General features: G+C 36.1%; 1 protein-coding gene and 1 long non-coding RNA gene across 3 annotated transcripts in view; one reads left to right on the top strand and one right to left on the bottom strand.

Moving 5' to 3' along the window:
• The window catches only part of ARSJ (arylsulfatase family member J), an 86,646-nt gene that overhangs the window by 6,048 nt on the left and 57,855 nt on the right, over window positions 1-22,743 (bottom strand). The gene's annotated exons all lie outside the window — the stretch shown is intronic.
• LOC307185745 lies at window positions 597-21,447 on the top strand. The gene is made up of 3 exons (XR_013828159.1): window positions 597-719; window positions 20,011-20,085; window positions 20,822-21,447. It is a non-coding gene; the product is annotated as an uncharacterized lncRNA (long non-coding RNA).

Genomic DNA, 22,743 nt, shown 5'->3' with positions numbered 1-22,743 from the left:
ACAGAATTAATCTGAATAAACTTTAATCTTTTAATTAATTACATGACATAACAAACTAACATGAGAAAGGAAAGTATATAAATTTCAGAGTGTTTGTAACCAAGCAGGATCCTGTGGAGCCTTCTCAGGATAGACCCCACCTCCCAGCCCCCTCCCACCATGCCATGTCCTCTGCCTGCTTCTTGTTCTCAGAAAAACTTTAGCCTCCTAGGCCTTCCCCAAGTTCCAAAGAATAAATTTAATCAGAGAAGTGAGAAAATGTAGAAACAAAGGAAAACAGTCAAGCAAGACAAAATAGTAATAGTTTAGCCATTAAACAAAGTCAAGGACATTTAGTTCCTCCTCAAGGGCTAGAGATAATATTCTGAGCCATATCTTTGAACTATTTTGTCGATTCTGAAACCCCCACCAGGTGGGAGAAGTTAACTGAATGCTGCCCACAAGCACATAGACTCCAGGCTGGTTGGAACCAGAAGGTTGGAGATGTTGACTCCTGGTTACCTCACCACCAACCAATCAGAAGAATGTCTATGAGCTGATCACACACCCCATAACCGTCTCCCTCACTGTGTCTTTAAAAACCTTTCCCTGAAAGCCATTTCAGGGTCTTTTGAGCACTAGCTGCCTAGACTCCTTGCTTGGGGACTGCAATAAATGCTGCACTTTCCTTCACCACAACCCGGTGGCAGTAGACTGGCTTTACTGGGCGCTGCGCACAGGTGAGTGGACTCAAGTTTGCTTTGGTAACACGCTGTTGTTATTGTTGTTGTTGTTTTTGGTCTAAGGACCTCACATTAGTTCCTAAATCATTTTCTGAAATAATTTCCAGCTGAGTAGGAAGAACTAAACATTCATGCAAAAATTATACAAAAATCTCCTGTTTGATTGTCAAAACCTGTTAAATCTCTGTAACGAGAAAGAAAATATTTCTGACTCACAATACACTATTGTTGAAAAGCCATTTTAGGTAAATCTTTTAGCTAATGCTACAGAAGAATTACATTTTTCCAAAAACAGCAGGAAATGAATCCTTTCATATGTTTCCCACAGTGTCTCCTTTTTAAGAAAATTATATTCACTTACAATGTAGTCTAAGAAAACAAGGTAACTCTTTCTATACATTAAAATTAAGCAGTTGTTAATTTCTGGTATTGTTCTCTTCCCAAGGATATTTTGCCAAGGGACTTTTTTCCAGAGAATGGTATGAATTTTCAGTTGGGTCAAGATGTACCCATTAGTTCATGCCATTTTTAAAGTGATTAATATCTATAGTTATTACATAAGTTTAAAAAGACTTTTTAAATAGGAACTATAGAGATTCTGAGAAAATGAAGTTTTTAGAGAGTGTTAGTGTAAAAGTAAAAATATTCTTGGAATCAAATTACAAAGAGTAATACTGAGATCAAAAAGAATTTTTTTTTCCAAATCGATTGAACCTGAAAGGTCAATGTATCACACATGTCTTTGGTGAATAGTTCAATGTATTTTCAAATGTTCAAATGATAGTATAATGCAACTGTGAGTTCTTTCAAAGTGTCAAGAGCAGTAACAGGCTGATGGTTTCATAGAAGTTGTAGGGATGTCCGGTCACTAACACAAGGCAGCATTCATATGGGTCCTGTCTACACAGCTGATCATTTAGCTGTCAAAGTTCACAATTAACACACTTGTGGTAATTTAAGTAATAAATTGCCAAAGAAATAAGCTTTTCATATGTATTATTTAGCACTAAATTCATAAAGTGTTATTGCTCTTGATAATTATTGATTCAGTTCAGGATCATTCACTTCTGAAACCACTAATTTTTGTATAAGCACATGACAAATTGGTAACGCCTATCAATATAAATATTGAGGATATTTAAAAAGGAGAAATCTGTATGATGTAAGAATTTGAGGGAGGATTTGTGGGCATGGGTTACTAACTAATTACCTTATGCAGAAAATGTACTTGGCCAGAAATCTATTCAAGTAATTGAACAGGTAACCAACTAAAGTCTTTCTAATTAAATTGGGCATTTTTGCACCTAGTACTAAAGGCAAAGGGAATTTCAAAAGGGAGGCTTTTGAAATTGTAAAATAGAGAAAGTGTTCATACAAAAAGAGTACGAAAGAAGAGGGCTGCTGCTTTCAGAAGATGGTACAGTGTTAGCAGATAAATAAGAGAGTTCAGCGCTATTAATCAGCTATGTGGTTTCTGTCTTCTCCAGAATAGAATGGTTTTCATATTGCAAAATTTAGAATCAACAATATAAAGGTTGGCAGCAGTTCCTAACAGAAGAGAGCTTTTCAGGGCAGCTCCTGCTTAAATGAGTTCAACCCTGTAGGGCCAAATAGGAGGGAGTATGAGGTAAAATTGGAGGCAAGGGTTAAGGGTATAGGTTTTGGGGCCAGACATAACTGGGTTTGAATTTGCTCCACTGCGAATTAGCTGTGTGACTTTGGGCAGTACTTATCCCCTCTGATCCTCAGCTTCCTCATTTGTAAAATAGGGATAATAATACATATTGGGTTGTTGTAGCATCAAAAGAGAGCACAGAGTCTGGTAAGGAGAGTACATTCAGTAAATGATAGCTTTTATTATTATTATCCCAGAGTTCTGAATCATATGTTACTAACATATTTCTTTAAAGTTTTATAATTTATAGGCCTTATTTCACATGCATTATTGCATTTAGTCCTCATTACAACAGTGAGAAGTAGGATTCTTTACGTTCATTTTATAGATGGAAGATAGAGACATAGAGATGTCCCCCAACTCCCCAACCTGCCCCCAGGCTGTGAAACATGTTCCTGAACAACAAGGGCTAAGCCTGATGCTTTCTCTAGTCTCTTTAAGAGTTAATTCCACTACTTCTTGAAAAATCAAGGAGCAGAGGAAAGATGCCACGTCAGTCTTGAGAAGTGAATCCGTTCTAACTTTCTAATTAAAGATAGGAAGAATTTATAAACCAAATAGTGAGGCTTATGCTGACCTCCCCAAATTTTGAGAACTTTTTAAGTAGATAATTTGTGAGCATTAAACAAACAAACAAATTAGGTAGGATCAAAAGAAAAGTCCTGCCAAGTTAGCTTCATTTTCTTTTTTAAAAAAGGATCAGAATTAGGAAAATAGCTTAGGAAAATGATAGGCATTTGAAAAGGCTGCCCATGATTCTTTTCTTATAAAATAACAGAAAATCAACTGTATGACAGCACTATATATTTGTGATAAGAATGATAATCTTACACTTTCATACCAGTTAATTGCATACAGAAACTTTTCATTTACATGATATTCTCTGGCTTCTACAACAGTGTGGAGCAGGCAGGCGGGCTCCATTTATTAGTTCCATCTAACAACAACAATAACAACAATAAAAGGACACTGAAACTCAGAGTAATTTAGTGGCTTTCCCAAGTTTTACAGCTGTAAGTCTTGGGTTCTATACTGGAATCCAGATTTTTGGCTTTGGAGACTCACATTGTACACTCACAGCTAACTGAACAGTTAGACCCATGTAAAGTTTGGGTTAATTTATTTGCATTAATCTTCAGTATTTATTCATTTCCGTAGTTAAGTTATATTACTGAGTTTATAACATGTGCTAAGAATTAAGTTTTTGTTTTGTTCTGTTTCTCCCCCTGGCCCCAGAGCTGTTATATTACAAAGTGGGTTGTAAGTAAAGATCCTACTGGCAATGAGGGTGACATGAAGCTAAGAGTTCTCTGAACCCTGGGATCAGACGGAGATGGTGCTGTCAGTCATGAAGAGCAGCATGCTAAAAATGCTAAGAAAATTTTTTCTTTCAGGAAGGAGATGGTTGGGCTCTAGGGAAGATCTTGATAGAGTTTTTGGCTTGTCAGTGACATTGACTTGGCAGCAGCAACTAGCTGGAAGACTAATCAGATAATTCTTCAAAATAAACTAAAAAATAGTATATTAATTAATATTAATTGATTAACTGGTTGAGAATCCCCGATCTGGAAAGAAGTTTCTGGAGCAGCACAACTGGGCCCTTTCTTTGGCTTCAACTCATTGATTATTATTATCCACGACTTGAATAAAGAAATAGAAGACATGATTATTATGTAAGAGGAATAGTTAAAAGCGGCATAATGAAGATTCAAAGTAATCTAAATGACCTGAAATGTTGTTGAAACAGATGATAAAATGTACATAGAAAGTTAAAGAAGGGCTTAAAGACTGAAAGGGAATATGTCAAAAAGACGTAGAAACCTGAATTAAGGGGCTCTTAACTGGCCAAATCTGGGACAAGGCAAGCATCAAAATAAACAGTAATAAATTACACCCGCTGAATAAAATAGGAGACCCTGAGTCCATACTAATATAAGTAAATAAGTAAATGGGAAAAGTTTGGTATGCAATGGGATATTGATAGAGTCTCAAAGTACCTCCCCACAAAACACTTATTAATTATATATATGGAAAAGAGTAACCACACACTGGAAGTGCTTGATAAACACCATATTAATCTAGTGATCAAAGTTAACATCATCAGTAATCAGGATAAATCGATATCATGTGCCATCAGATAGGATGCAATGAGAATATAGCATTGTTTCTACAGTGTTCCACCCTAAGGTACACAATCTGAATCTAATTCTCAGTAAATATCAGGCAAAACTAAACTGAGGGACATTCTACAAAATAACTGACCTAAAATCTTCAGAAGTATCAAGGTTATATAAGTCAAAGAAGGACTGAGGAACTCTTCCAATTTGAAAGAGACTAAGGAGACATGAATAAATGTAATAACGCGATTCTGAATTGGAATGGTTACAATAAAGGACATACTTTGAGGACTAAATAGGAATAATAATGTTCTCCTGTTTTTGATAGTTCTTTTGTGGCTAATGTAGGAAAATATCTTTGTAGGACATACACACTAAAGTATTGGAGATGATGGGGCATCAGGTTGGCAACTAACTCTCAAATGGTTCAGGAAAAAATGTTATTTGTGCTGTACTTGAATTTTTTCTGTAGGTATAAGATAGTTTCAAAATTTTAAAAAAATGTGTAAGAAAATCTAAATGGGTTAAACGAAAGGCACTACATGTTATTTAAAAAAATCAACTCTTTACATGTTAGTTATATAAGACTATGTAAATAGATGTGGGAAGTTGGATCTATCAGACTATGAATTTAATAAAAAGCAAAAAAGAAAAATAAGAGCTAAAATATATACACTGTACTAATTTATAAACATTATAGAAACTTATACAAAAATAGAAATTAAGACAGATGAGATAAAAATAAATATAAATAGAACTTCTGGTATTTCTTCTTACATTCTAATGAATCATCTTGTGTTGTCCTAGGGTGTCAGGACTACAATTTGTAGATCGTTGGTATAGGAAGGAGATTGTAGGGAGATGAAAATCGAAGCACAGAGGTTTTTTTTTAAGGCTATTAAAGTAGTTTGGGTCAAAGATGATGGTGGCTTGGACTACCATCTAGTGGCAGTAAAAATGGAAGTAAGTGGATGGATCAAATGTATACTTTGGACTTAGAACTGATAGGACAATTTCAATGAGGGGAGGGAGGATAATGAGAGAGGAAAGGGAAGAAAATAATGACTTATAGATTTGTGGCTTTCATCATTCGGTGAATAGCAGATGGACCAGCTGGTCTCTGTTTTATTCCAAAGTATATAATTGGGACTAATGGGTAACATTACAAGGAGGCAGATTTCAATTCAATGCAAAAAAAAAAAAAAAAAAAAAAAATTCTAAAAAAGAAAAGAAACAAAGACCACAAAAAAATAGGTTAGATGATCATCTACCAAAGATTCTGTAAAAGATATACCTGAATTGGAAAAGAAGTACTAAATGACCTCTAAGGTTCCTTCTATAAAAATTCATGTGTCAAGGACTATAGCTTGGTGTTTCCATAAAGAACTCCATACGACCTCAGAGCAGCTTTACAAAACCAAGTTTATAATATTTATGTACAAGTATTTGATAAACAGGTTTCCACAATGCATCAACATATATTTAACTTCTTTCTTTGATAATGTAAAGTTAGATTAAAAAATAGGTTTTTCACATAATGCATTCTGAATACATACTGTAATCATGTTTGCTAAAAAATAAACTAATTTTGAAATTTAGTGGATTTTTTTGGTCTCCATCTGGCTACCATGTGAAGAAAATTCCATATGAACAACAGTAAAACTAGAGTTGATGCCAAATCTGCTTAAAACAATAGCTATCATTCTCACTTTCTGGCCAGCTTACAAGAAAAAAGCTAAGTGAGCCTTTCAGCTTGGCATTAGAACATGTGAAGAGTTTTGTAATCTTTTAAAATATTAATTTATATTACTGAGTGCTGGCAGTGGCGGTAGTTTTTGAATTCTCCTTTTTCTAATAATATCTAATACAATATTATTATTTTAATCCAATTACATATTTAATGTATCCCTGTAAGTACAAACACTTACAAGGATAAAAAATGAATCCTAATAGTTTCATTCAGGCTCTAAAATCCAGGATGGTTACAGGGTACAAAAGCAGCCAATAGTGCAGTAGAAACTGATAGTTTGAAGGGAAGGAAACAGGTATAACTGACTATAGTTTACGAATCAAATGTCATACACATATTTATAAGTTAGAAATATATAACTTATTTTCCATATGCTGAAAGGAGTTCCTTTATTACTTTCTTCCAAAGACTTTTTTTTAATCTCAAAGACTATAATTCTATTTGTAGGCCTTAATTTCATTATTTAGTACTTATATATTCTGGTGGGAGGTGGAGGTTGTGGAAGGTTGTCGTACCAAGTCTATGCCAAGTTTTTCATCTCATGAACAAATATCCACTCATTTATGAGATGCAAACTAGGCATAGTTTAGAATGAATTACTTATTTAACACTCTTTCATCCACCACGAGTCAGACACTGCTAGCTTTGGGGGGGTCACAAAGTTGAATAAGATGGGTTCTGCTCTCAAGGAACTCAGTCTATGTGAGATGCAGACGACAATCAGAGGATTATCACGACAGGAATAAATGCTACAGCAAAGACAACCACAGCCTTCTCTGAGTGCTCATAGCAGGATCAGGAAATGCTCTCAGAAGGGACCATGTTAGATGTGAATGCATTCACAGGAGTATCTGGGTGAATCTGGGAAAAGGACAGACATTTCAAACACTTGCAACAACATGGACAAAAGCAAAGTCACAGGGGAACACGAATCAGAGATGATTCTTGAGGGAGGAGGAGCCATCCAGGTAAAGGGCTGAAAGGAAGGCAAAGAGCATTTCAGTAAGGAGTGGAATGTTCAAATACAGAAAGGGAGAGAGAGTTTGGCCCTCTGTGGATCAACACTTCAGAACACAGATTCAGACATATCTTGACGAGAGATGAGAGTATATAGACAAGTAGGTGCCAAATTACAGAGAGCTGTATTACAGCCTACAGCTGTACTAAGGTTTTTGTACTTAATGTAGAGCTCACAGGAAGCCACAGAAATGCTTTTGAAAAAAGAATAACATAATAAGTTTTGCATTAGAGAAAGCACTCTGGCTGTAGTGTGAAGAATGCATTGGAATGGAACAGGACTTAGGCAAGGGGATTTGCCCTAATCTAAGAGATAAATGTTGATAGTCAAAACTGAGATGGGTGACAGTAAGGATGAGAGAAGGGGATTAGAGATTATAAAGAGGGACATTTAATAGGGTTACAGACTGTAGGTGAAGAGCATGGGACAGAGAAATGTTGAGAATGAGGCCAGAATGTCTGGTCTGGGTGGCTGAGTAAAAGGAGGCTTCTTGCACTAAGAAATTCAGGAAGAGGAAAAGGGATGAGTGGGAAGACAATGAATCCTGCTCTGCATTAAGCTGGAGGCACCTGTGAGATACCCATCAGGAGGTGTACAGGATGACATAACATAAAGATCTGAGACTACTTAGCATATAGGTGGTATGTGAATTCACGGGAGCACATGACACTATCTACAGACAGAATGGAGACTGAGGGCCAAGGAAATAATACCATCATCTAGAAGAAAAGCAAGGAGCACCAGCGAAAGAGTCTGAGATGAAACAGCTATTGTGTGAACTAGAGCAGTGGAGGGGAGTTATACAGAGTGGCCTGTATCCCATACTGTGAAGGAGCCAAGGAAGGTGAGAACTGAACAGTGTCAACTGGATTTCACAACAAGCACATGGGAACTGATAAACAATATTTTAGTAGAACGGTGTGGGAAGAAGCCCAGACTTTTGTAAGTTGAGACATGATTGGAAAGTGAAAATGTATAGATGGTGAGCATAGACTACTTCAAGACTATAAATGGAAAAAGAAAATAAAAAAGGAGTATAGTGGGGCTCTAAGCGCTGATGCGGAAAAGTGCTTATGATGTATTGCTGCCTGGAAGGACATCTGGCTATGGCAGAATATCTTATTTATTATTAGCTCTTTATAATAAAAAATGTAAAGTCCCATAAGGGCAGGGACTAGTCACTGCTGTATCCACACCCCCTAAAACAATATTTGGCTCATTATAGGACATCAATAAATATTTTTTAAATGAATGAACGAATAAATGTGAGTGTGCATGTATTCGCTGAGAGAGAAAGAGAAAGAAAAAAATGTAAAGATATACACCAAACCCTTGGACATGATTATTTTCAGGGGAATAACAATTGTGGGAGAAGAGGAAGCTTTCACTTTCTGTTATATAAATTTATATATAGATGAAATTTAGATGAATGGGTTTCAAAATAGCTAGCTTATTCTACTCAGACTAATTGTTAATACGGGATTAATTTTACCAAGGCAATTTGTTAGCAATTTAAAATAAAAAAACAAATCTAAATGCCAACAGAATGAAAAAACTCATTCATCTTATCAAGGAACGTTCTTTCTAGTAAGGACGTCTACTCGGAAGATTACCTTTAGACCAGAAGAAAGGGGATGGAATGTGCTAAATTAATTCTGTAATTATCCCCTAAAAGCCAGAGAAAATGTCTCCTTTCACTAAATAAACAAAAGGATAGATAACTTGTCACATAATTTTAAAAATTCCTACCTTTGAATGGTCTTTGCTGGTCATCGGAGGCTGCTGTTTATCCTTGCAATTGCCTTTGTCATCCACAAAGATTTTGCTACACTGATTACAGTTTTCCTGGTCTCATAAGAAACATGGCTGCAAATCACACGGTAAGTGGTTTCTTTCTGAAAACATTCTTTTTACTCTCATCTATAGTGTGTGTAAATTCTTGGTAGTTTCCATCAAAAAATAAGTTTAGTCCCTAACCAGAGGGACTTTGCCATGACCCCCTTTTTCCATGTTATCTTTTGGAAGTATTCCTTTTAAAGACCCGGACTTTCTACACTCCATTATTTAAACAAAATAAAGTTTAATACATAAATTAAAGACTACCAAACATCTATCTAAATGAACATTCACTTATATAGTTAACTGATTCCTTATCTATAAAATTATTTACAGAGTAAAATTTAAGAGGGAACTCCAGAGGTGCATTTAAAATGATTTAACTTAGACTTTTTCAAGGACACATGTATTCCAAAAAGCAAAGTGTACCCATACTGCCAAAATAAAATTTCTACTTTTCTTGCTATTTTTACTACTACCACAGAGTATTATTAAATCAATTTAGAAAAATTTTGATTTATCTCTTCTATTCTAAACAGAAAATGTGCTTTGAGGTGTAGAACAGAGAGCAGCTTAAATATTAAACCACATTTCACATTACCAACTTTGCCCTGAGACAGGATGTGTTACGAAAAATATTCTTAGCTAATATTCTATTGATATTAGTTAAAATTATCAATGTAAAGTGCAGATTCCTTAGGAAAAAATTCTTTAAATTTTTTTGAAAATACGATCTATTCATTTTCCTCTGTATGCATCAGTCCATCATTTATTTAATTCCCCTAGAAATAGGACTGCCATATTTTCAAATGGTGGAAAAGTCCAATGTTTTCTTTGTAGTTCTGACTTTGAAGAAAAAAAAATTATGAAGAGCTTGACGTTTCTGTTCACCAGGTGTCTTCTCTAGAAATTAGCCCAACAAAAAAGTGGTAACATTCTTGCATTCTTGAGCAGGATTATCTCCTCCTACCTGTCCTTAGGAATTCTCTTTCAAATAACTGAGTATCTTTGCACCTGAAATTAGCCACACATAAGTGAAAGTACTTTATGTCAAACTCATGTGGAAGGCATCAGTGTCTTAGCTGCAAGCTATGTGAAAAGAAACTGAAACTCAACGGCTTAGTAGGGAAAATGATGGCAGTCTCCAGAAAAATTTACAAATTCAATTTAATAAAAATTACATTTATTAAGAACCTACAATATTCCAGGCACTGTACTGTGTGGGGAACACAAAAGATAGTAAGAATTTATGATAAATAAATCTATGGGGCATATTGTGATATACTAAGTATCAAAAGTAGAGAATAATTTTTATGTTTTAGGGAAAGTTGCAAAAAGAATATACTTGCTTATTCCTCAAGGCAGATGGCTATTACACTTTCAGTTAATTAGCATTACTTGTAAAGGAACTTTATAATTCTATGCTATAAAGCAGTTTCAACTAAAGATAATTATTGTGTAAAACTGTATTAATTGGTATGACTAAATTCTCAAGGCTAGAGCCATGCCTTTTCATGTAGGCATCGTTAGAAATAGAACATAGGCACCAACTGACATGTATTAAATAATTTCTTTCCCAAAAGATAAATTCATGGCCTTCTAATGTATCTGTGACTTTGCCCTTCTATTGGTATCTTTTCTAAATTCTAATAGCGATGACAATTGATTCTGTCCTAAATACAGATATTGAACTATTTTAAATAGCTTAGAACTTATTATTAAAATGACAGTATTAATAAGCAACTAATGCTGGCAGATAAGAATGTGGAATTGATATTTTATATTCTGAGCTGTTGAACTATATAAGTAGTTAAATGAAAGAAATTTAGCAAATTTAAACGTATCCTTGTCCAAATCATTATCATAGATCATCTTTCTTCTACCCCATGTACAATAGCATAGTTACAACTGCCTTAATTTTTTTTTGCGGTACGCGGGCCTCTCACTGTTGTGGCCTCTCCCGTTGCGGAGCACAGGCTCTGGACGTGCAGGCTCAGCGACCATGGCTCACGGGCCCAGCCACTCCACGGCATGTGGGATCTTCCCGGACCGGGGCACGAACCTGTGTCCCCTGCATTGGCAGGTGGACTCTGAACCACTGCGCCACCAGGGAAGCTCACAACTGCCTTAATTTTATATAATAATTCTTTTCATTCAACTTTCTCCTTTATGTAGAAAAATACCCAGAGTATTTGTTAAATTATTCTTAAGAAGCTTTCGTATGTTTGAAATATTTCACAGTGATAATAATAATTTAAAAAACTGGAAATAAAAAAGAGAACTAAATATGCCCTGAAGATCCCTCCACAGGACTTTTTTTTTCTTTTTTAGTTGGGGTTATATGAAATAAAATACAGAAGACATATTGTAAATTGTAAAATTCTATACAAATGCTAGTTATAACTATTTATTACTACATCTTCTCTCTTCTGTGCCCTTCCCATCCATCATCTCTTTAACTCCATGTCTTTCTCCTACTGCTCTGTTGTGTGCAAGTGATGAAACCAAAACCAAAGCGAAACAAAACATAATGCCATCACTTGGGACTAGTGAATTAGTGTCTTGCCCATTGTCTTTCTTCCTGGCAGTCAGATTGGAATTTCCAGTTGTCAAACTGAAGCTTATGCCATGCAATTGCTATTTTCCCCTTTTACGTGTCAGTTTGCTTACATGTCTATGGACGAATGCAAAGAAATAACACATTGATCTATAGGGAGACCCATGCCAAGTACTCAGCTTTATTTAAAAAAAATAAATGTTCTGAATGAAGACGGTTTGTAAAAAGAAGGATAGGCATTGAATCTATAGGAATATTTATGGTATGCTGAGCTGTAATGACATATTAGCAGAACCCACCTGATCTCTTTGTTGCCTGAGTCATACTTTCCAGTATTAATATATGGATCTTGTTATATTTCAGACATGGAAATAAACTTCTTCCCCAAAACTTTCTTTGGAGTGCTTTAATATTATTAAGTGATGCTTATTTTGTCTACCAGAGGGAAGATTTGACAAATAAATCTCAGCTGTGCTATTCCATCCAATTTTTTCTTATTCTTTACTCATACCATAACAGATAGGTTTCCAAAATATCACACAGATACTGCACCTATGACCCTGGGAAAGCATACTCACTACTGATCATAGGTTTCTCAGCTGAATGTATCCTGGAAAGCTCCCAGAAAGTACCATTAAAAATTCATGGCAGTAAAATTTGTTCTTGAAGCTGCTGCTTCTCTTACTGCCCGTTGCCCACTTTCCTGTACCATCAGAAGGAATCATGTGTCCTGTTAAGCTATACCTGCCAACTCCTCTAAAAATTTGTGTTGCAAGAGCCAAAACTGTCACTCCCATGTTCTTGAATTTCTGTAATCCTGAAAAGCTGTTAAGTGTTGTTTTAGCTGTATTTCTACTAGGATCCAAAATACAGATTCTCAAAATTAGTTTAATGGTATTTTTATAGTAACATAAGGGAAAGTGCATGCAAACATGTATTGATTTGCTAAAAATTATATTCAGAAGCTGAATTAATGTGGTTCTTAGAAGTCATATTCAGAAAAAATTATATTAGAAACAAGTTAAACATAGATCATTAATGACAATATAACTGGAGGCATACTAAGGGAATAATAAGTGATTTTGGCCTACTAACGGAGGACTGTGTGATCTCCCTTGGTAATTTACCAATTTATTATTAGAATGTTCAATATGTCATAAGATTATCAATAACTTTGCAATTCTATTACTTGTCCATGTTATTAGGGTTATTTTACTTTGAATTTACTATCTTGTAAAACAACAGAGCTGAAAACTAAAATGGCAAATTCACTTCAGAGAATCTCTGTGAATCAGTTTCCTCATTTCCATTTTTATGCCTCAGTTTACTCAGTTGCTTCAGTAACCTCAAAATGAAGTTAATATTAGCACCTTTCTCACTGAGTTATTATGAGGATTAAATGAGCTAATATATGCGAAGTGCTTAGAACAGTGTCCAGAACATAGAAACACAATAGAAAAAATTACAGAGTTCAATGGGGTTACTAGAGTTTTGCAGACAACACATTTTCCAACCTTTGGTTGTTGTCTGGTCTCACCTAACAACGAGTAAGAATCTCTAAATAACTACCACTTGACAAATTTTGGTATAGTAATCAAGAAGAGTATCACATGTATCTGAAAACACGACTCAAACACATCTCCCTTTTCCAGCTATATACCTTTATGAAGCTAAGTTTTCTTCACATACTTCAAACATAACAACAATGAAAATCCAATTATCTTCTATTAAGCTAGCCATTAAAGAGATAGTAAAATTAAAAATAATGCTAACCTTCTCACTATTTTTTAAAAAGAATATTGTTATAGTCATAAAAAGATCTTATTTATGTTAACATGTAATTGGTTTGTCATTTTTAAATAAATATTTTAAGAAATTCTCAAGTTTTAATGTCTATTATGGTAAAAACCAATAGTATTAACTCATATAAGCAAAAGTTCTTTGGAGTCCTCAGTGATTTTTAAGAGTGCAAAAGGGCCCTGAGGCCAAAATGTTTGAGAACCACTGATGTCTTAATATTCTCTGAATTACTCTGATTAAAATTTTCTGAATAGATATATAAATAATTACCAAATCTAAATAACAAATACTTCTATGAAATAGTATTTTATGGTACAAAGAATATGAGATTAGGAGTAAAAATTCCAATACTGAATCCATTGTTAACTCTCCAGCAAAATGAAAAAATTATTTTTTAAAGTCAAAATAGTATGCCAATTCTGGCAAAATTCATGTCAGTGGTGAGAAATTTCTGTATTGCTTTCTTCAACTTCTGGAGTAGCCAGCTTTGGTTTTTACAAAAAGTAAAATAAATAAATAAAAGACTATTTTTCATATCTGGGTTGCACTGAAGCTGAAAGGTATATTGTCCTAGGGAAAGGTGAGATTTAGCTGAGAGCAAGGGCTCAGCTGTAGGAAGAGATGACCATGAGACTAGTAATTAACAGAAATCCTTGGGAAACTATGGGACTTGCCACAAAGAGATGAAATCAATTTTAGGTAAATGAAATCTCAAAGGAAAGGGTAAAGTCGAGCATTAACAAACAGGCATTGCCTAAGGTAAGTCAATTCTCTATGTAACCATGTATGCTTCTTCAAAATGGAACAATAATACTTACCTCACAGCATTATTAAAGACATTAAAATGAGTTAACGTAAGTAAAATGTCTATGTAAATTGTAAAGTGCTAAACAACGGTTAATGTTGATATTTTTAAAGTAACAAGTGGAGCCCTGGATCTGTCATCAGAACACATGGCTTTCAGGTCATGTTCCATCATTTGGATCCATCACTAACCCTTCCTAAACCTAACTTTCCCCTCCTGTATGAGGGGCAGGGACATGTTTGATTCTTGTGGGTTTGGGGAAGGGGTAGTTAGTGAGGGCGAGAGCCAGAGAGATGGTAGAAACCCGTTGCTATGCAACATGACCCCACGTTTTCAGAAAAGTCAGTAATGCCTCAGAAAATTATTGGGAATCTTGTGGCAAAAGGAGGGGGCAGAGGTTCATAGCTCAGTGTGACTAGAGGAGAAAGCTGAAGGATGGGCAGATGCAGGAATGCAGCCCGGAAAGCCAAAGAAATGATGGGAATGGCCTTGGCCAGCCCTGACTATGGAAGAGGGCTGTGAATCATGGTTAACTAAATCACTGTTCCAAATGATATCTGACTTTCACTTAATATGGTCAGAATTGTAACACATGCCTTTCTCTTCAGGTTGCTGTGAAAGTTCAATGAGATAATATGTATAGAGGCCCTTTAATACAAGTTTAGTAATCATTATTAAGTAAGATAGGAGCAAAACAGAGTCCTGTAGATCCCGCTCATAGATACAATCTGGGTGTTGAAATAGTTTTGTATCTAACAGGATTCATGCTCTGTAAAGTGAATATTGTGATGCTTTATTAAAGATTTCTAGTAGGAACTAGAAACATACTGTTCTATGGAAAGGAAGCACTTCCTTCTGTGTACTGAACACTTTGTTCCACACCCCTTTGAATTTTAAAAAAGAGGAAGTAACTTGATATTCCCTTGTATAAAAGCCAACAGCTAGTTTCTGAGAGTTAGAAAAAAATGATGCCACTATTCTGCCAAAGATCATAATTATTCTCTAGCTCTCATAACAGGGCAGTTTCAGTATGAACGAAAAGACTCCCATAGAATGTTCATGTTTACCTGAATGTCCAAATCTCATAAAACATTCTCTAGAAAAGTGTTCAGTAGCCATTAGGTACAGGTGAACAGACTTAAAGTACACATTTATAAAACAAGGCAGCAAGAATAAAAATTATCCAGGATCACTTCACAAAACCTCTGTACACTGTAGACTACTGATACATTTGCAGAAATGGGTTAGAATAACAATTGGTGATACACTTTAAGAACTATACTAGCCGACATCAGGAAAACCCTTCCACAAAACTGTAAAACTTCTTGTATGAAATAAGGAGTCTAGAATTAGGAAGTCTCCAGGGCCTTTCTGTTCTAGCAGTCTATGAATCAGTAACTTTTACTAGTAGTTAGAAGCTGGAAGATGAACTGAATTCTCCTAAAATGAAAACTTTAAGGAGAAAAATCATAAAGTATCTAGAGGTCTCTATGTCTCTTCAGAGGCACAGACTTAGGATCAAAGTCCACATCAAATGTAAGTCCATGTGGGACATGAGTCATGACGATGGCCTGTTTTTTTTTTGTTTGTTTGTTTGTTTTTGCGGTACGCGGGCCTCTCACTGTTGTGGACTCTCCCATTGCGGAGCACAGGCTCCGGACGCGCAGGCTCAGCGGCCATGGCTCACGGGACCAGCCGCTCCGCGGCATGTGGGATCTTCCCGGACCGGGGCACGAACCCGTGTCCCCTGCATCAGCAGGCGGACTCTCAACCACTGCACCACCAGGGAAGCCCCGATGGCCTGTTTTGAATGCCTATTATGAGAAAGTCAATCTGTACTTAACGTACCTTAATCACCTTTCAGAATAAGAATGAAGTTAAACATTTTTTGAATAGTCCTGAGGTCCAGGATAACCACAAATGTCACATTCTCATTCTTGAACAATTTAATCTGGGCCACTGACAAGCTTAAGAAGGTATTCGATAAAAAGCAATGGCACCAATAATGATATCCTAGAGCATTAAATCTAGGGTTACTGCACGAAATGGGACGACTGGACTGTGTGGGCATTGTATGGAGTTGAATTCGACTCATCAAACAAAGAGAAAGAGCAGAATATTGTTTAAAATTCTCTGAAATAGGGACTTCCCTGGCAGTCCAGCAGTTAACACTCAGTGCTCCCAATGCAGGGGGCACAGGTTTGATCCCTGGTCCAGGAACTAAGATCTTGCATGCTGCATGGTGCAGCCAAAAATAAAATGATCTGAAATAGATGTACAGATACACATTTTTAAAGATCATAACTGTGAAACCACTGGGAAACCTGAGTGTAGAAAGAAAAATTATAAGCTTTAAACTTTGAGTTATCTTTGGTTAAAATGAAAAGAAACTATAGAAAACCACGGTATTTGATGACAAGCCTTGAGAGAAAAGAATCTTGTTGACACAACTGCTTTGCAACTTCCATAAACAGTGCTGAGTATTACTCATTCCAGTAACAGAAGGAAGAGCACAAAGAACCAGGCTGTTAGGAGACTGGGGGTTGGGACGTGTGTGCAAAGGATTTAAGAAAGATTCTTTTAGTTTATAACACACTCTTCTTCTTATTATCTTGAATGACAGTTCCTGTGTTTAATTTTTTTTGTTTGTTTTAATTTATTTATTTATCTTTGGCTGTGTTGATTCCCAGGCTTCCTCTAGTAGCGGAGAGCAGGGGCTGCTCTTCGTTGCGGAGCGCCGGCTTCTCATTGCGGTGGCTTCTCTTGTTGCAGGGCACAGGCTCTAGGCATGTGGGTTTCAGTAGTTGTGGCTTACCGGCTCTAGAGCGCAGGCTCAGTAGTTGTGGTTTAGTTGCTTAGTTGCTCTGTGGAATGTGGGATCTTCCCGGACCAGGGCTTGAACCTGTGTCCCCTGCATTGGCAGGCGGATTCTCAACCACTGCACCACCAGGGAAGCCCTCCCGTGCTTAATGTTTATTGAGGGGGGCAAAGGTTCTCAGAGTTATTCACTTGAAACTACAAAATCTGTTTAATCTACCAGAAATGTAACTTTTAACCCAGAGGCTAGGTCAACCACAAAGCTTACTAAAAAGGCTTGCTCATCTAGGCTGTAAACAAAGCCACCAGCTAAGTGATTATTAACCCATCATTCTAGGAATAATCTCACCAGCCTTGTGTTAATTAAACTCACCACATGGCATAGCTTCTCTTCGTAGTCAGAAAGCTACAGTCACTTTGGTTCAGCTTTCCATTTCGCAAATCACTAAAATAAAGGCTGCCTCCAGCCACTTTTAATCCAAATGCAACATAAAATTTCATCTTCACAATAGCCACATGCAGATAGCCTGGTGGACAACAACCAGAAATGAGGTACCTTGGTGAAAAATTCAGGTGGACAACGAGTCTAAATATCAATGAATTCTCGGGCTTCCCTGGTGGCGCAGTGGTTGAGAGTCCGCCTGCCGATGCAGGGGACGCGGGTTTGTGTCCCGGTCCGGGAGGATCCCGCATGCCGTGGAGCGGCTGGGCCCGTGGGCCATGGCCGCTGAACCTGCGCGTCCGGAGCCTGTGCTCCGCAACAGGAGAGTCCACAACAGTGGGAGGCCCGCGTACCGCAAGAAAAAAAAAAATCAATGAATTCTCATATAGTTCTAAGAAAAAACCAAATAACTATCACTATGCTGTACAACATGAACAGGGCAGATGTTTTCTTCCCTGTGATCCATCTTCCTCATTCAAATATGAAAGAGAGCAATGTAAACATTATAGTTTGTGAAGGAAGTAATGTCTACTACAGGGAAGAACACTTAAAAATGCAGGAAATATCTCTGTGTCTACTTCTCTTCCCAAGGTAGCCCTTTGCTTAAGTAAAATCTCATGACTTAGTCAAAGATGCTATGTTAGGAGAGTACTGAGCTGAAATCCTTGGTATGAAATTAAAAACCAGACCAAATCAAGTATTGTTATTCATTTTAAATAGTTCCAATTACTAAGAGTTTGTAATCAACGAAGAAATGTAATTTAACACTTACTTTTCATATTTGAAATGTAAATAGAAGGATTATTAACAAGTATTTTAATTATTCTTTTAGGATTAGCTATTGGTCCATGTTTAATTATGGCATGTGTTACATAGTATCATCCCATTAGCTCTATCGTTATGCTTTTTTTTTCAAATATATTAGATATGTTCTATAGTTGTGTGATGGAAGTAATGGTAGATTCAACTCCCCTCAATCACTGTGATATTTTCACTATGGGAAAATGATAATATTAGAGCAGTCTTCATACTTTTACTCAGATACTCTAGAAAACAAGAAAGTAGTTTGATAATAATTAGATAGCATCGAAGAATTTTAGAATACTCTGAAACAAGTAACATTAAATTAGAATGCTTTATCTGCTGATTTATTAAACATGTTAGTTTTGTTTGATTTTATGAAAGTAATTCAATTTAGTACTGGTTAAATTCCTTTCCAGTGTACTCCATAGAATGATGTAATTTGTTGAACTGCGTACAAAAATGTTACGTGAACTATGTGATGATTAATTTTTGTGTCAACTTGACTAGGCCGTGCTACCCTGATATTTGGTCAAACTTTTTAAATATTTCTGTGAAAATATTTTTAGATGAGATTAACATTTAAATCACCAGACTGAGTGAAGCAGATTATCCTCCATAGTGGGTGGCATATTCCAATCAGTTGAAGGCCTTAATAGAAGAAGAATGACATCCTCTGAAGAAAGGGGAATTCTCCCAGTATACTGCCTTCGGACTTGAACTGGAGGGTCTATAGCCTGCTGGCTTATCCTGCAGATTTTTGGACTTGCCAAAATCCACAATCATATGAGCCCATTCCTTAAAATAAATCTCTGTCTCTGCAATTATTTATATTAAAAGTAATTAAGTTAAACTAAATTAAAATTCACTTTCTCATTTATATTAGCCACATTTCAAATTTTCAATAGTCACATATGGCTAGTGGCCACTATACTGGATAGCACAGATATAGAAAATTTCTATCATTGAATAAAAGTTCCATTGGACCACATTTCTCCAGAGTAAGGCTGTCTAGATTCAAATTTTACTTCCAGGGCTTATTACCAATGTGAACTTTGTGCATGTAGTTTCCTCATATGTAATATAATAGTAGTAGAATTTACCACCTAGGGTTGTTTTGAGAATTAAGTATTATAACTTACGTAAAGTACTTGGTTTTTTGTAAGTATTCGATAATTGTTAGATTTTACTGTTAGTAATAGTACCATAGTCCCCAATTCTAATAAAATGTACATTTTTCATAACTTAATTAAAAAATTGTTTAGTATTATATAATTAACTTATATATTTAATATATTGGATTCTCTACTATAATGTCATCTTATAATCAATAAAATATGAAATATATTCCCAGAGCAATGTATATGTTTGAAATTTGCATATCAAAGTGATATAAAATTCTAAAAGCACCATAAGATATAAATTAGGCAGGAACACTGAGATGAATAGCTTGGAAGAAAGATAATTTGTTTTTATTTTATGTCATAACTATAAAACTTCAAATTTATGTCCCTATCCTTCATATTATGAAAGATTTCCAGCAAATATTTACTTGTCTGTTTAAAGATGGAAGACCCAGAGCTCTTTAGGTTTCTTCAGTTCTATAATTAACTTTCTCCTTCTCTCCCCTCTCCTTCCTCCCTTCCCTCCCTCCCTTCCATCCCAAACAGTGTGCTGCTAAACAAAGGTGAACAAGATGTAGTGGCTTATCTCAAGGAGTTTACAGCCAAATAATAAAGGATAAGGTAAAGATCTAGGTAATTTCAATTCAGCGTGTTAAGTGCTTATATAGGAGTGATGACAGTGTGATATGGAAACTCAAAGGTTGGCATTTCAAGAAAGTTCAAAGAAATATTCCCTGGGGAAATATTTAAGCTGAGTTTCGAATATAGAATAGAAAGGTGAAGAGGGTAGGAAAAAAACCTTTCTAGCAGAGGTTAAATGATGTAAACAGGCACAATGGTGGAATTTTAAGTAGCTCAACATGGCAGGCAAGAGCCAGGGTTGAGGATGTTGGGAAGGGTTTTGTGTGGTTAAAGGATAGCTAAAACTAGCTAACTGGAATGTCACCTGATAGGACTTTGCCAGTAGAACTCTATAGTTTTCAAGATATTCTAGCTCTCAAGTTATAGCAAGAGAAAGTTCCTCTACTAAGGAATGCAGAACCATAAAGTTTCAAAATATTGAATGTGGGAGAGACAGGCAGAGAACCCAGGTGCTGTCCACAAAGGTCAGGACTAGGCAATGAGGGCACTGTACAATGGGGAAATGGTGCCCAGCTATAAGAGAGGGAAGTCCTGAAATAAAAGGTAAGAATGGCTTCCATTCAACAGGAGAATGAATGCAGTGGTTATGCCAACACAATAACATTCTATACCATATGAAAATTTGTATTTTAGGATAATAAATAATTTACTTGGTCTATGTACTTATGATGCCAGCTACCAAGTATATATTTCTTTTCTTTTTTTTTCTTTGCAGTATGCGGGCCTCTCACTGTTGTGGCCTCTCCCGTTGCGGAGCACAGGCTCCGCACGCGCAGGCTCAGCGGCCATGGCTCACGGGCCTAGCCGCTCCGCGGCATGTGGGATCCTCCCGGACCGGGGCACGAACCCGTGTCCCCTGCATCGGCAGGCGGACTCTCAACCACTGCGCCACCAGGGAAGCCCCTAAGTATATATTCCTAAGAAAAAGATCCATTTTCAATGCAGTGGCTGAAAACTCAAATACCACACTCTGAATCATGAAAACTTAAAAGTTAAATATCACCCAATTAAGTACCAACAATTAAATACTGCTCTTTAATGTAATTTTTCAACATGGTCCGCACATGTTTCTGAATCTACTAACTGTAGGCAGTAGAAGTATAAATAAATATGCATAAAAATAAAGACTGTCAATGGCTCAGCTTCCTTTGCTTTGGCCCAAATTCAATATATTTTGAGCAAGAGGAAAAATAATGAGTGAATTTTTCCTATTCATTAACAACTTTACTCTCCTCTTGGACCTAGCATGATCCAAGATTAAATGAAAAGAGGAGGCAAAAGCAATTAATGAGATAACCAAAGCAAAGAAGGGTAGAGAAGAAGGAGGCCAATCGAGCTATAAATGGAGTAGCCACTTTTTCCTCCTGCTGAGAAGAGAAGAAAGCCACCTTAAAGAAAGAATAGTTGTATTCTCCCCTATTCCATTCCTCATTTTATTTTGTTACTGATATTAATTTAAAGTAAATGTATCCAATCAACTATTTTTCCCTGGTCATGATTAAAAATAATTTTTGGATTATTTTGGAATGGAAGAAATTAAATATCTTTCTCCTTTGAGGAAGCTTTACATGTAAGCAAGAACTCATGTCAAGGGGTTCAGAATACCTGCAAGAAAAAAGTAATAACTGTAAGAACAAATAAACAAATAAAAATTAGAATAGAATCGAAAAGCAGGAAACATCTTGATTCAGGAGAAATTAAAATACAGTTTAATTGCTGAATCAAAATACACTGAAATGTAAACATAGGGGCAATGAGATTATTAATCTCAATCAGGAAAGAATGATGAGAATTAATAACAAACCAACAAACAAACCAAGACTGGAACTGAACAACACAGCCTCAAAAGCGGCAATGAGGAGAATCCACTTGAAGGTCAGAAGAAAAGGAAAGGATGCAAGAAATGAGAGAAAAAGAAAATAGCTCAGAGACGTCAACAATTTGCTATTACTTAGATAGCTGGCAATTATCTAATTTTCATTTTTAAGCAGGGGATTTAAGAGTGTAAATGTATCTTTAAATAATTAAAGCTGATGCATGGACCAGAAAATTGGTTCACTCAGCATACTAAGTCCCTGTCATAACCATGATAAAGCTAAATATTATTAGTGAAGCTTAGACTCTGGGCAACTGAAGGGAAATATGGGGAAAAGGATGTTATTAATAAGTCATATTATGTGAAAGTCCAGATTTTCCCCAAGAAGTTAATGACCAAACATATACGAATTCCTGGAACCACAGTATCAGCCTAGATCTGGCAAAACCTATAAAAGTCATTCCCTAAACAATATTTTTCTTTTATAAGCTAAGAATTAGCTTAGGCTAAATTTCTACAGAATATCATCAACTTATAAATGGCCCAAAGCAGACTTTTCTAGCAAAAGTTAAGACTCTACTCTTACTCACATTCTACCTTTCCACTCATGAACATCAAAACTACAGTCTCATTCGTCAAACACACTTGCTTTCCGATAGTATATTCTCAGCTCTGCAGACCATTGGCAAGACCCTCCCCCATAACACGGAGAGGTTCCCACCACACTCTGGATCAGCCCCCATCCCATTTGGTCTTTTATTCCTATTTAAGTCACACCCCAGGTGAAACCTGGGTTTCCTCAAATCTGTGTCTCCAGTTGC

The sequence above is a fragment of the Stenella coeruleoalba genome, assembly GCF_951394435.1.
Source record: "Stenella coeruleoalba genome assembly, chromosome: 4".
Lineage (NCBI taxonomy): Eukaryota > Metazoa > Chordata > Mammalia > Artiodactyla > Delphinidae > Stenella > Stenella coeruleoalba.
This window is presented reverse-complemented; position numbering and strand designations above follow the sequence as displayed.